Source organism: Xenopus laevis, chromosome 3L (genome assembly GCF_017654675.1).
Source record: "Xenopus laevis strain J_2021 chromosome 3L, Xenopus_laevis_v10.1, whole genome shotgun sequence".
NCBI classification, from domain to species: Eukaryota; Metazoa; Chordata; class Amphibia; order Anura; family Pipidae; genus Xenopus; species Xenopus laevis.
In genome coordinates this window covers 138,780,257-138,791,575 of record NC_054375.1, presented here as the reverse complement: position 1 = coordinate 138,791,575, position 11,319 = coordinate 138,780,257, and the positions used below count along the sequence as shown (strand labels likewise).

The 11,319-nt window shown below is 44.2% G+C and overlaps 1 protein-coding gene across 6 annotated transcripts in view; it reads left to right on the top strand.

The window, feature by feature from the left end:
* Positions 1–4,350: 4,350 nt before the first annotated feature.
* The window catches only part of LOC121401589 (tubulin monoglycylase TTLL3-like), a 28,470-nt gene continuing 21,501 nt past the window's right edge, over positions 4,351–11,319 (top strand). For 4 of the 6 annotated variants that reach the window (XM_041587035.1, XM_041587036.1, XM_041587031.1 and 1 more), the window contains exons 1-4: positions 4,351–6,648; positions 7,341–7,460; positions 7,556–7,654; positions 10,666–10,800. The gene's annotated coding sequence lies outside the window, so the exon portion shown is untranslated. The remainder of the gene's footprint in view (positions 6,649–7,340; positions 7,461–7,555; positions 7,655–10,665; positions 10,801–11,319) is intronic. The other 2 variants (XM_041587033.1, XM_041587032.1) reach the window with 1 other exon arrangement.

Sequence of the window (11,319 nt, the reverse complement as noted above, 5' to 3'; positions counted from 1 at the left end):
TGTCCTGGAGACAAAGCTACCTAAAGTTGCCCTATTCTTTCAATGACAAATGCTGGGGGAAATAATGGGAGTATCACAGATAAACCCCCAGATAGGGTCTGTGATCAGGGGAATGGAAGAGGGTCAACTAATGATGTCCCTGGACATAAAGGACGCGTATCTACATGTGCCGATATGGCCACTGCATCACCGCTTCCTACGTTTTGCCTTTGCCAACAACCATTACCAGTTTGTAGCCCTTCCATTCGGGTTATCAACAGCCCCCCGAGTGTTCACCAAGCTGATGTCAGTCTCAGCAGCGGCTCTATGTCTACAAGGGATCTCAATCACTCCCTACCTGGACGACCTGCTCATAAAGGCCAGAACAGCAACAAAAGCAAAGCAAGATCTCTCTCTAGCAATCTCCTTGCTCCAGCAATTCGGATGGACAGTGAACTGGTCAAAATCGAATTTACACCCCAGCCACCAAATGACCTTTTTGGGGCTGGAATTCAATACGAGCACTCAACTGGTCTGTCTCCCCCACGACAAACAGAAAAGACTCAGAGGTCAGATACAACGCCTACTTGTACCTCAAAAGATCACAATACAAACAGCAATGAGGGTGCTAGGTGTGATGGTCTCAGTCATAGAGGCAGTGCCATTTGCACAGATGCACCTTCGTGCATTACAGTCGAACATACTGGCCGCCTGGACCCCTCTCCCGAACATTCTCCCTCTCCCAACAGACCAGGAGGTCTCTTCTCTGGTGGTTGAAACCCTGCAACCTAAACACAGGACAGTCATGGGCGACACCAGACTGGACAGTCATAGCCACGGATGCCGGCTTACGGGGATGGGAAGCGACCTGGAACAATCTACCAGCACCAGGACTATGGTCCACAGAAGACTCAAAACTTCCAATAAACATACTGGAATTTAGAGCCGTAAGACTGGCACTCGAAGTATGGACTCACCCTCTTTGAACAAAACCAGTACGAGTACAGAGCGACAACGCCACAACAGTGGCATACATAAATCGCCAGGGAGGAACCCACAGCAAAGCGGCCCTAGCAGAGGCGCAGCAAATATTACACTGGGCGGAAATCAACAAGGTGAGGTTGTCCGCAATCCATATCCTGGGGGTATCCAACACGAAGGCGGATTGTCTCACCCGAAATCAAATAGAACCTGGAGAGTGGGAATTACACCCGGAAGTGTTTGTCAAGCTAGTACATCACTGGGGACTTCCACAAATAGACCTCATGGCCTCCAGAGACAATCACAAGGTACCCAGGTACTTTGCCCGCTGTCGGGACCCGACAGCAGTGGGGACAGATACAATGACTCAACTCTGTCGATTCAAGCTAGCGTACATCTTTCCATCCATTCCAATGTTACCTCGGTTACTAAAGAAGATAAGACAGTCACAACTCACTGTAATCATAGAGGCACTATACTGGCCACGACAGACTTGGTTCTCAGACCTGCAGGACATGTCAGTCACCCATCCAATACGACTAATCCCCAGGTCAGATCTCCTCCCTCAAGGGCCTATAGCTCACCACAACCTGGGCCTTTTGATGTGGGTGGTTATTGAATCTGACATCTGGAGAAAACAAGGACTGTCGGAAGAAGTCATTGCTACCATGCTAAAAGCAAGAAAAGCAACTTCATCCAGGTCTTACCACAGAATATGGCACTCCTACCACAACTGGTAGAACTCAACATCCCTAGGATCCTGTCTTTTCTTCAGAGGGGTCTCCAAATAAATCTCTCAGCTCTCTTAAAGTACAGATATCAGCCTTATCTGTACTTCTTCAGACAAGACAGGCACTAGATGAATCCATACAGACATTTCTGCCGGGAGTAAAACATCTAAAACCTCCGTTCCAATCCCCAGTCCCAGGGTGGGACTTAAACCTAGTACTTGAAGCGCTACTTGATCCACCGTTTGAACCAATGGGATCCATTTCTGAATCACTTCTGACTAAGAAAGTGCTTTTCCTGATGGCAATATCCTCAACTAGACGAGTATCAGAACTCAGCGCTCTGTCTTCTGAAGAACCGTACATCATTTTCCACAAGGACAAAGCCGTACTCAGAACACTACCCTCCTTCCTACCAAAGGTGGTATCTCAATTTCACATCAATCAAGAAATAGTAGTGCCAACCTTATGCCCTGATCCCAAGAACTACACAAATTAGATGTCGTCAGAGAACTTCGTTGGTATGTGGAACGCCCAAAACCATTTGGCGTTCTACATCCTTGTTTAAACTACCAGCGGGCCCTAAAAAAGGCCAGGCAGCTTCTAAAGCAACACTGGCAAGATGGATCAAAGAGACAATACGGCAAGCCTACTTATTCAAAGGGAAGGTTCCACCCCTGAATATACGAGCTCATTGGACGAGAGCAGTCGGAGCTTCCTGGGCATGGCGCAACTCTACCTCAATTCAGCAGATCTGCAGAGCGGCCACCTGGTCTTCCGTTCATACATTCTCAAAATTCTACAATCTTGACACGTACTCCTCAATTTGGCAGTAGTGCAGTAAATGTGTCATCTCTTTTCAACTTAGTTTAATTCCTTAATTCCCACCCGTTTGTCTTGGGCTGCTTTGTTAAGTCCCCTAAGGTCCCCGTGTCCCCCAGAGACCACAGAGAAAACAGTATTTTTGATACTCACAGTTAAATCTGTTTCTCTGTAGTCGATAGGGGGACACAGGGTTTCACGCCCTTTGAGGAATGGTTGACCACGTTGGTCTAAATGGGAATATTCTTCTTGTTTTCTCCATGTCTGCTTGGGTGACACAGGGACAGTGGGGTATAGCTGGTGCATCTAGGAGGCAGGACACAACTCGAAAAAAAAAACTGGATCCTCCCCCACTGGCTATACCCCCCAGTAGGCAGAGTTCCACTCAGTTTAAATTGTGTCCTCAGGAGGATAGGACATATTTTCTCTTCAGTGTGTTTTTTTTTGTTTTTATATTATTGCTCAGCTAGACTGACACCCGGGGTTGTTCAGGCCCTCTACACTGTGTAGAGGTCCATACTGACAACCCCCCACGAGGGACCTGTAGCCGGGGTCAAGCCTGCCTTTTGGCATAGACCACCCAGCTTAATTGTCTCTTCTTTCCCCTTCAGGATAAGGGGGGGATATTGCTGGCCAGATGACAGAATACTGAGGGCCCTAATGGGGTAAGTTACAGATTCTTACTATCCCCCTGGGGCCTCCTCAGAAGCAGTGTGCGTGTTTGTGCAGTTTCCTGGCTAGACGCTCAAGGTAGCAGGGAGAGGAAGGGACGAACCTTTATTTAACAGGTGCACGTCTCTCAGGCCTGCAGTCTGAGCCGCACTGGAGCGTTGCCGTTCGTTCCCCTAGCTATCACGCTCCCTTTTTCAGGCGCCAGGACTCCCAATGACGTCACCGCCGGCATTCTCTCCCGCATAATAGCGCGCAAACTCCTCTGCGGGCCGCCATTTTACTCAGGCTCCTCGCCAACGCGGTCACGCCTGTTTTTTTCTCCGCTATCCCTCTTAAGGGTGGCGGAGTTTTGCTTACTTGCGCATCCTGCCTACAGCTCCAGAAGACAGTGGGGTACTACTGGTACTTCTGGGACAAGCACTCCAGACACGCACACCAGACAGCTGATCCTCCTTCCCTGCTTAACCCCTTGCAGGTTAGTGTTCTGCTGCGCATAAGGGCCACTAGGGACCCTCCAAGGCTGCTCCCTACGGGCTACTAGACTGCTATCATGTCTGAGGGTCAAAGTGACACCCTTTTTTCCAGGGCAGCGGGGGGGAAAAGATTCTCACTACCTCTGTCAGATATCTAGCCTGTGCCAAATGCCGCAAACGTTTGCCTTCTGGGCACAAAGACCCCATTTGTTCCAGGTGCAAGCCTATTGAGCATTATTCTGATTCCGCAGGTCCTCTCATCCCCCTGGCAGACCAGGCCGCTCAAGGGGAACCCTCTCCTCAACCCAGGGACTCTCCCCCTCCCAAGGTCCCCCCTTCTCCTCCAGAATGGGCTACCCAACTGGCCACCGGTATTCCAAAGCTTGCACAATCTCTAGACAAACTTCTGTCGAGGCTTGAAAATCCTAAGGGAAGGGCAACTAAACACAGAGCCCCATCTCCCTCTGACGAAGACAGTGATTCTCCTTCCAGGAATTCTTCCTTACACCCTTTAGTTTCGGGGGATGAGGACGACCAATCTGAAGGAGAGCTTTCTTTTAATTCAGATCAAGAGGAGGAGGAATCCCTCAGGACCATCCTCAGACTCGGTGGATTCTCTGATTGCCTCTGTTTTAGAGACTCTTCACCTTGAAGAACCAGAAGTCTCAGCCGACTCTTCTAAGACTCTTTCAAATGGCACAGTAAGACTTCCGCTGTTTTCCCTTCTCACTCTCAGTTCGACCATATTATTCAGCAAGAGTGGGACAAACCTGAGAGACGTTTTCAAACAAACCACCGCTTCCAAAAGCTCTATCCTTTCCCTAGCGAGGTTACTGAGAAGTGGTCGCTGCCACCTTCAGTGGATGCACCAGTCTCTCGACTGTCCAAAAATACTGCTCTCCCAGTCCCTGACGCCTCCTCATTCAAGGATTCCATGGACAAAAAACTAGAAAGCCTTCTGCGGTCTCTTTTTTCAGCTTTGGGCACTTCCCTTCAACCTGTTTTAGCAACAGCCTGGGTGAGCAGAGCCATTCAATCCTGGTCTGATTCTCTTCTCAACGCTATCGAATCGGGGGCTCCCCAACACGAACTTTCTCAATGGGCCTCTCAGATAAAGGAAACAAATGATTATATTTCCGAAGCCTCCTTAGACGCTGCTCAAGTCATCAGTAGGTCTTCGGCACTCGCAATTGCAGCCCGTAGATCCTTATGGATGAAGTTATGGTCTGCTGAGTGACAAAAGAAATCCCTGACCTCCATACCCTTCAAGGGTAAGTTGCTTTTTGGGCCTGATTTGGACAAGATCATCAGCCAAGCTACTGGGGGCAAAAGTACTCTCGTACCTCAGCCCAAGGCTCGGTCTACCTTTCGCAGAAGAAGACATTTTCGTGGCTCCCAAACAAAGGGCTCGAGATCCTCCCCTCCGAGACAATCCTTCTTGGCACGGGGACGCCTGGCTAACAAACAAAGACCAGTCTGGCAAAACAGGAAGTTCACTCCTAAGTCCGGGGACAAGTCTACTTCAGCATGACGGTGTCATTACGCCTCCAACCACACGAATAGGAGGGAGGCTAAGTCTGTTCGCCGACGCTTGGCTCACTCTTGTTCAGGACGCCTGGATCCACGAAGTGGTGACTCGAGGTTATCACTTAGAGTTTTCAACAGAACCTCCTCATCGGTTTTTCATGTTCCAGACTTCCAGTTCAGCCAGACAAGCGAACAGCATTTCAAAGTGTCATCTCCAAACTCCTTCTCTCAAAGGTGATCACTGCCCAAAAAGGACGGTTCAGTCCGGCCCATCCTAGACCTAAAGGAATTGAACAAATTCATTCGACCCTGATGCTTCAAAATGGAGTCTCTCAAGTTGGTCATTGCAGCAATGTCCCCGGGACAGTTTCTTATCTCAATAGACATAAAGGATGCGTATCTGCATTTTCCTTCACCATCAGAAATACTTGAGATTTGCCTACCAGAATCATCATTTCCAATTCACAAGTCTTCCCTTTGGACTAACGTCGGCCCCTCGGGTCTTCACCAAGATTATGGCCGCAACCACAGCGGTAATCCGCGGGTGCAGGGGGTTTCCATCACCCCTTATCTGGACGATCTGCTGATCAAAGCTCCATCGATTCCAGAGGCTTATCGCTTCCTCAGTATATCTCTGGACATGCTACAGAAACTAGGTTGGGTACTCAACTTAGCCAAGTCTTCTCTGATACCCAATCAATCCATGGTTTTTCTCGGGATGCAATTCAACACTCTAACACAGAGAATATCCCTTCCTCTGGAGAAGGCCCATCGTCTTCAATCATTAGTAAGATCCCTAATACAAAAAGACAACATTCTATCAAGTTTTGCATGAAGGCTCTGGGAGTCATGGTTTCCACCATAGAAGCGGTACCATTCGCCCAGTTCCATCTCCGCGAGCTTCAATGGAACATTCTAACAGTGTGGAAAAGGCGATCCCTGCTACAGGAGATTCATGGTTGGCAGGGTAATTTGTAAAAGTGCAAACCGGAGAGCAGCTGAATAAAAAGCTAAATAACAAAAAACAAAAACAATAAAAAATGAAAACCATTTGCAGATTGTCTCAGAATATCACTCTTTACATCATACTAAAAGTTAACTCAAACGTGAACAACCCCTTTAATAATACAAGGAGAAGAACTGCCATAGTAATACAGGCTCAATATAAAAAGAAAGATGATACATATAAACCTGATACAGGGAGAAATCTGGCATTTTAGTACAGTTACTACTGGTGGGTAACTAAGATCTTCCATTGTTCTGGCACTGGTTATTTTAGAGTTGCATTTGGCCTCTCACCTGCCACTTTCTATCATGTCCTGCCCCCTTCTTCCAAATGATACAGACATAGGGACTGACAATATAGACTGTTATGTGAAGCTCTGACTATTAGAGCAGCCGTCTCTTTGCTCTGCAGGCTGACGGAGGAAGCCAGAACCTATAATCGGGCAGGAAACAAGAACCAGGTGAGCAGATCAGACTTTATATCCCTCTGTTTCTTCTGTCCATTCCAGCCTGCTCAATAAGTAAACCTTAAAAATAAGTGAATGTAAAATTGATGAGAGAGTGCTATTCTAAGCATTTTTGCAATGTACATTAAGTTTTTTTTTTTTTCATTCCAAGATGTTAAAGGATACATGTACTGTTATTATGAATGAATTTTGTTTCAACAGCACCACCTGCTGGTCATTTTCTGACCAGTCTGACCACCAAGTAGTCAAGGAAGTTGTCAGTCGAAAGAAGGAGGCTGCTCTGATGTTCTTCTGGTTAAGAAATTAGAAACCTTTATCATATCTTTAATAACCAAAAGAACATCAGTCGCTGTTGTAACAAAATTCATTCATATTAACAGTACATGTATCCTTTAAAATCTTGGAATGAAAAATAAAATAAATAATGAATATACACTGCAAAAGTTCTTAGAATAGCACTCATAACACATTTTAAATTCACATACTTTTGAGGTTTACTTATCCTTTAAAATCTGCCTCTAGTCTCTCCACCTTTGCATCTTGTTGTGCTTCGTTTGCCTACATGGTTGTCAAACCTGGAAGTACAACTAATGTCCTGCTGCTGACAATGGTTGGTTACAAGATCTGCTAGTAATTATATTTCATTAAATGGGTGCTTGTTTGTCTGCCCTTAATATTATTCCCAGGCTCTGCGTTGTTTGCGGAAGAGAAAGCTAGTGGAGCGTCGCATTACGGAGCTGCAGAACAAGCAGGACAACATACAGGGAATCTTGGAGAGGATATCGGCTGCCGAAACAGACCGCAAGGTGATGGCATTTAGCACTGAAAGAGCAAGAAACCCACAAGAAGTGACTTGTATTAACAAACTGGGCTAATGATAGCGATATGTTTACGGCCTTAGGTTGTCTCTGCGTACCAGATGGGAGTCTCTGCTCTTAAACAGGCCCTAAAAGATGTCACTTTGGAGAAGGCAGAAAGTATTGTGGATCAGATTCAAGAGGTAATAATGGCTAAGGCTAAAAGGGGAATTGTCTGTGCCTTTTGTATGAAGACATCATTATACTGTAATACCTCCCAGCTAGGATTGCCACCTCACCTCTTTAAAACATATGGAATCCACAACCTGCATGGCTAATTAGCAATTCATTTAGATGCATGCTGCAGACTGAACTGATTTTATGTGCAGCCATGCATCATGCCTCTAAATTAATTGCTAATTAGCCATGCACGCTGTGGATTCCATGGGGCAAATTCACTAAGGCGCGAAGCACCGAACGCTAGCGTTAATTCGCTAGCGTTTGGCATTTTCGCTACTGCGCAAATTCACTAACGAACGCTGTCGTAGTTTCGCTAGTGTTACTTCGCAACCTTACGCCAGGCGAATCTTCGCTAGCGACGAAACTACGCAAATTCACTAACTTGCGCAGTGTAGTGAACGCTACCTTTTACGCTAGACTTCCTTCGCCACCTCAGACCTGGCGAAGCGCAATAGAGTAGATAGGGATTGTTTAAAAAAAAGTCTTTTTTTTTTTTTTCTAAGTCCCAAAAAACGCTGGCGTGCTTTCTACATGATGGGTGATAGGCTGAAAAAGATCGAAAATTTTTTGGGGCTCCCCTTCATGTGTCTTGTGCTCTGATAAACTTTAGTCACTCTTTACTGCTGTGCTACAAGTTGGAGTGATATCACCCCCTTCCCCTCACCCCAGCAGTCCATCATCACAACAATGGGAAGGTAACCAGATAACAGCTGCCTGGTAGATCTAAGAACTGCACTCAATAGTAAAATCCAGGTCCCACTGCGACTCCTTAATTTACATTTGAACAGCCTGCCAGAAAGCAGATCCATCCTAAAGTGCTGGCTCTTTCTGAAAGCACATGACCAGGCAAAATGACCTGAGATGGCGCCTACACACCAATATTATAAATTAAAAAAATACACTTGCTGGTTCAGGAATTAAATTTTATATTGTAGAGTGAATTATTTGCAGTGTAAACAGTATAATTTAGAAATAAAAACTGCACCATAAAAATCATGAAAGAATCCCTTTAAAGGGTAACTTTTGCGAAAATGAAAATGTAATATTAACTTCATCATACTGAAATAAGAAACTTTCTAAATACAATAAATTAAATATTCTGCATTGTTTCTGAAATAATCAAGTTTGTCTTCACTATCCCTCTCTTAGCATCTGTTTCTTTTCATTCTCTCTTCATGCAGCAGTTGGGTGTCAGATATTCATTGACAGTTAGACCCAATATATCTTATAGGGGGCTCCTTTTGCCTGTTATTAACATGTATTTATATAGCGCCAACATATTCCTTCGATTTGTCCGCAGTACAAACAAAATCTAACAAAATAACTACCTTTAGCACAAATTCTGCATGTAGAGAGACATGATGTCTGGTGATTTTAATAGAGTGAACTCTAATACATCTTCTAGGCAAAAGGAACCCCCCTATAAGATATATTGGATCTAACTGTCAATGAATATCTGACACCCAACTGCTGCATGAAGACAGAATGAAGAGAAAAAGATGCTGAGAGAGAAATAGTGAAGATAAACTTGATTATTTCAGAAACAGTACAGAATATTTAATTGAATGTATTTAGAAAATGTCTTATTTCAGTATGATGAAGCTTGTATTACATTTCCGCAGTAGTTACCCTTTAAGTGCCTGCTACATGAAATGTGAATATGTTCACTTTAACCCCGGTACCATACCTATTTAGAAAAGTGGATGTGGGGGGGGGTTTGTCGGGGGCCACATCTGTACGTGGTTCAGTAAGGCAGCCGGTAAGGTGAGTGTGGGCAGAGAATAGAGGCAGGGTGGGAAGGTGTCGGCAGCCCAATGAGGAAGCAGTGTATTAATTAGGCATGTGTATCATGTGACTGGGGAATGTGAGTGTGTAATGACTAATGTTATGCAGTAGCACAGAACATTCTATGGAAGAAGCCAAACATTTGCACATGCAGCACAGTCTGACCCAACACAAAGAGCAGATATAACATGTTACTATGGCAGCCAGCAGTTTTATATAGTCACCTACAAGTTGATAAATGAAAACAAATACCTGATTAGTTGTTGTCTGCAACTGTATTTATGCAAGGTGGCACCTAGGTTAGAAAATAGTCATTTGTAAACAAATTATTGGCCTGGGCAGAACTTTAGTGTTTCCATCACTGCTCTGTTGTGCCGTCACTAACCCAAACGCTTTTGGTCACCTATTAACCCTTCCCTGGCTCAATCTGGGCACTATTTAATAACTAAAGTAAATATTTCCCACTCCCAAAATAACATTATAGTAAAAGGAGTACTTGTTTCTACTGTGGCGCTTTATAAATATATATGGCCATTGATTTATCATATTTTATAGTAAGTAATAAGTACAGTATGTAAGAGAGATGCTCCCTGTTGTACATCACAAAGAGTACAGTAGCTCTGTCCTACGTAACACAAATATACAGTAAAGGATGTTTATGGCCCTTTAATGAATACCATATTGTTTTTTCTGGAAGACATACTGTATACAAATAGTGCTTTGTAATTAAGGGGAATTTTACAGGACTTGGATTTAGAGAAAGGGGAGGGTCATGTATTGAATAATCCCATGTAGCAGATGAATAGGAAACTCTAAGCGGTGGTGATGCTTTTCCTTTCCTCATATAATTTCTCAGAATGTTTGGAGAGCTGCCAGCAATGTGAGATTACACGCCGGCTCTGCTAAATGTGACAGGCGCTGGGAATTTACCTGGAAATCCTATGTCCCTGCCCCGCAGCTTCATGGACTGATTCAGAGCAATTGCCTCGGGCTTCCAGATCTACGGGGGGTCACTTTGGGTCTAAAATGTAAATAAATGTACATATACTATAAGCTGCTGATCTGTAACTAGTACTTCTGTCCGGTGGGTTGTAGTTCAACAACATCTGTGAGGCTGGACTGCAGAGTTGATCATTATTGGTATAAATAGCAAAGATCACTGAATTTCTTTACTGTTTCTTAATTGCAGAAGTAGAAATCATGCAGAACATTGCCAAAGTGGAACTGTTAGTTCATGAGTATTAGAAGAGGCATAAAAAAAGGAAGTAAAGGGGAAATGGAGATCCTGTGATAAAGGGCAATGGCTGCAGTCATCCTACCCAAGGTAGTTCTTTCAATATATATGGTCAAATGAGAGAAAATGTCCATAAACTTTAAAGGGGTTGTTCACTTTTGAGTTAACTTTTAGTATGATGTAGAGAGTGATATTTTGAGAAAATTTGCAATTGGTTTTCATTTTTCATTATTTGTGGTTTTTGAGTTATTTAGCTTTTTATTCAGCAGCTCTCCAGTTTGCAATTTCAGCAATCTGGTTGCTAGGGTCCAAATGATCCTATCAACCAGAGATTGATTTCAATAAGAGACTGGAATATGAATAGGAGAGGCCTAATTAGAAAGGTGAGTAATAAAAAGTAGCAACAACAACAAATGTGTAGCCTTACAGAACATTTGTTGTCTAGATGGGTCACTGACCCCCATTTGAAATCTGGAAAAAGAAGAAGAAGGCAAATAATTAAAAAAAAACTATAAAAAAAAAAAAAAGAAGACTAATAGAACAGTTGCTTTGACTTGTCCATAACATACGTTAAAGATCATCATCCTAGTGAGTAGGGTTTTTCCTATT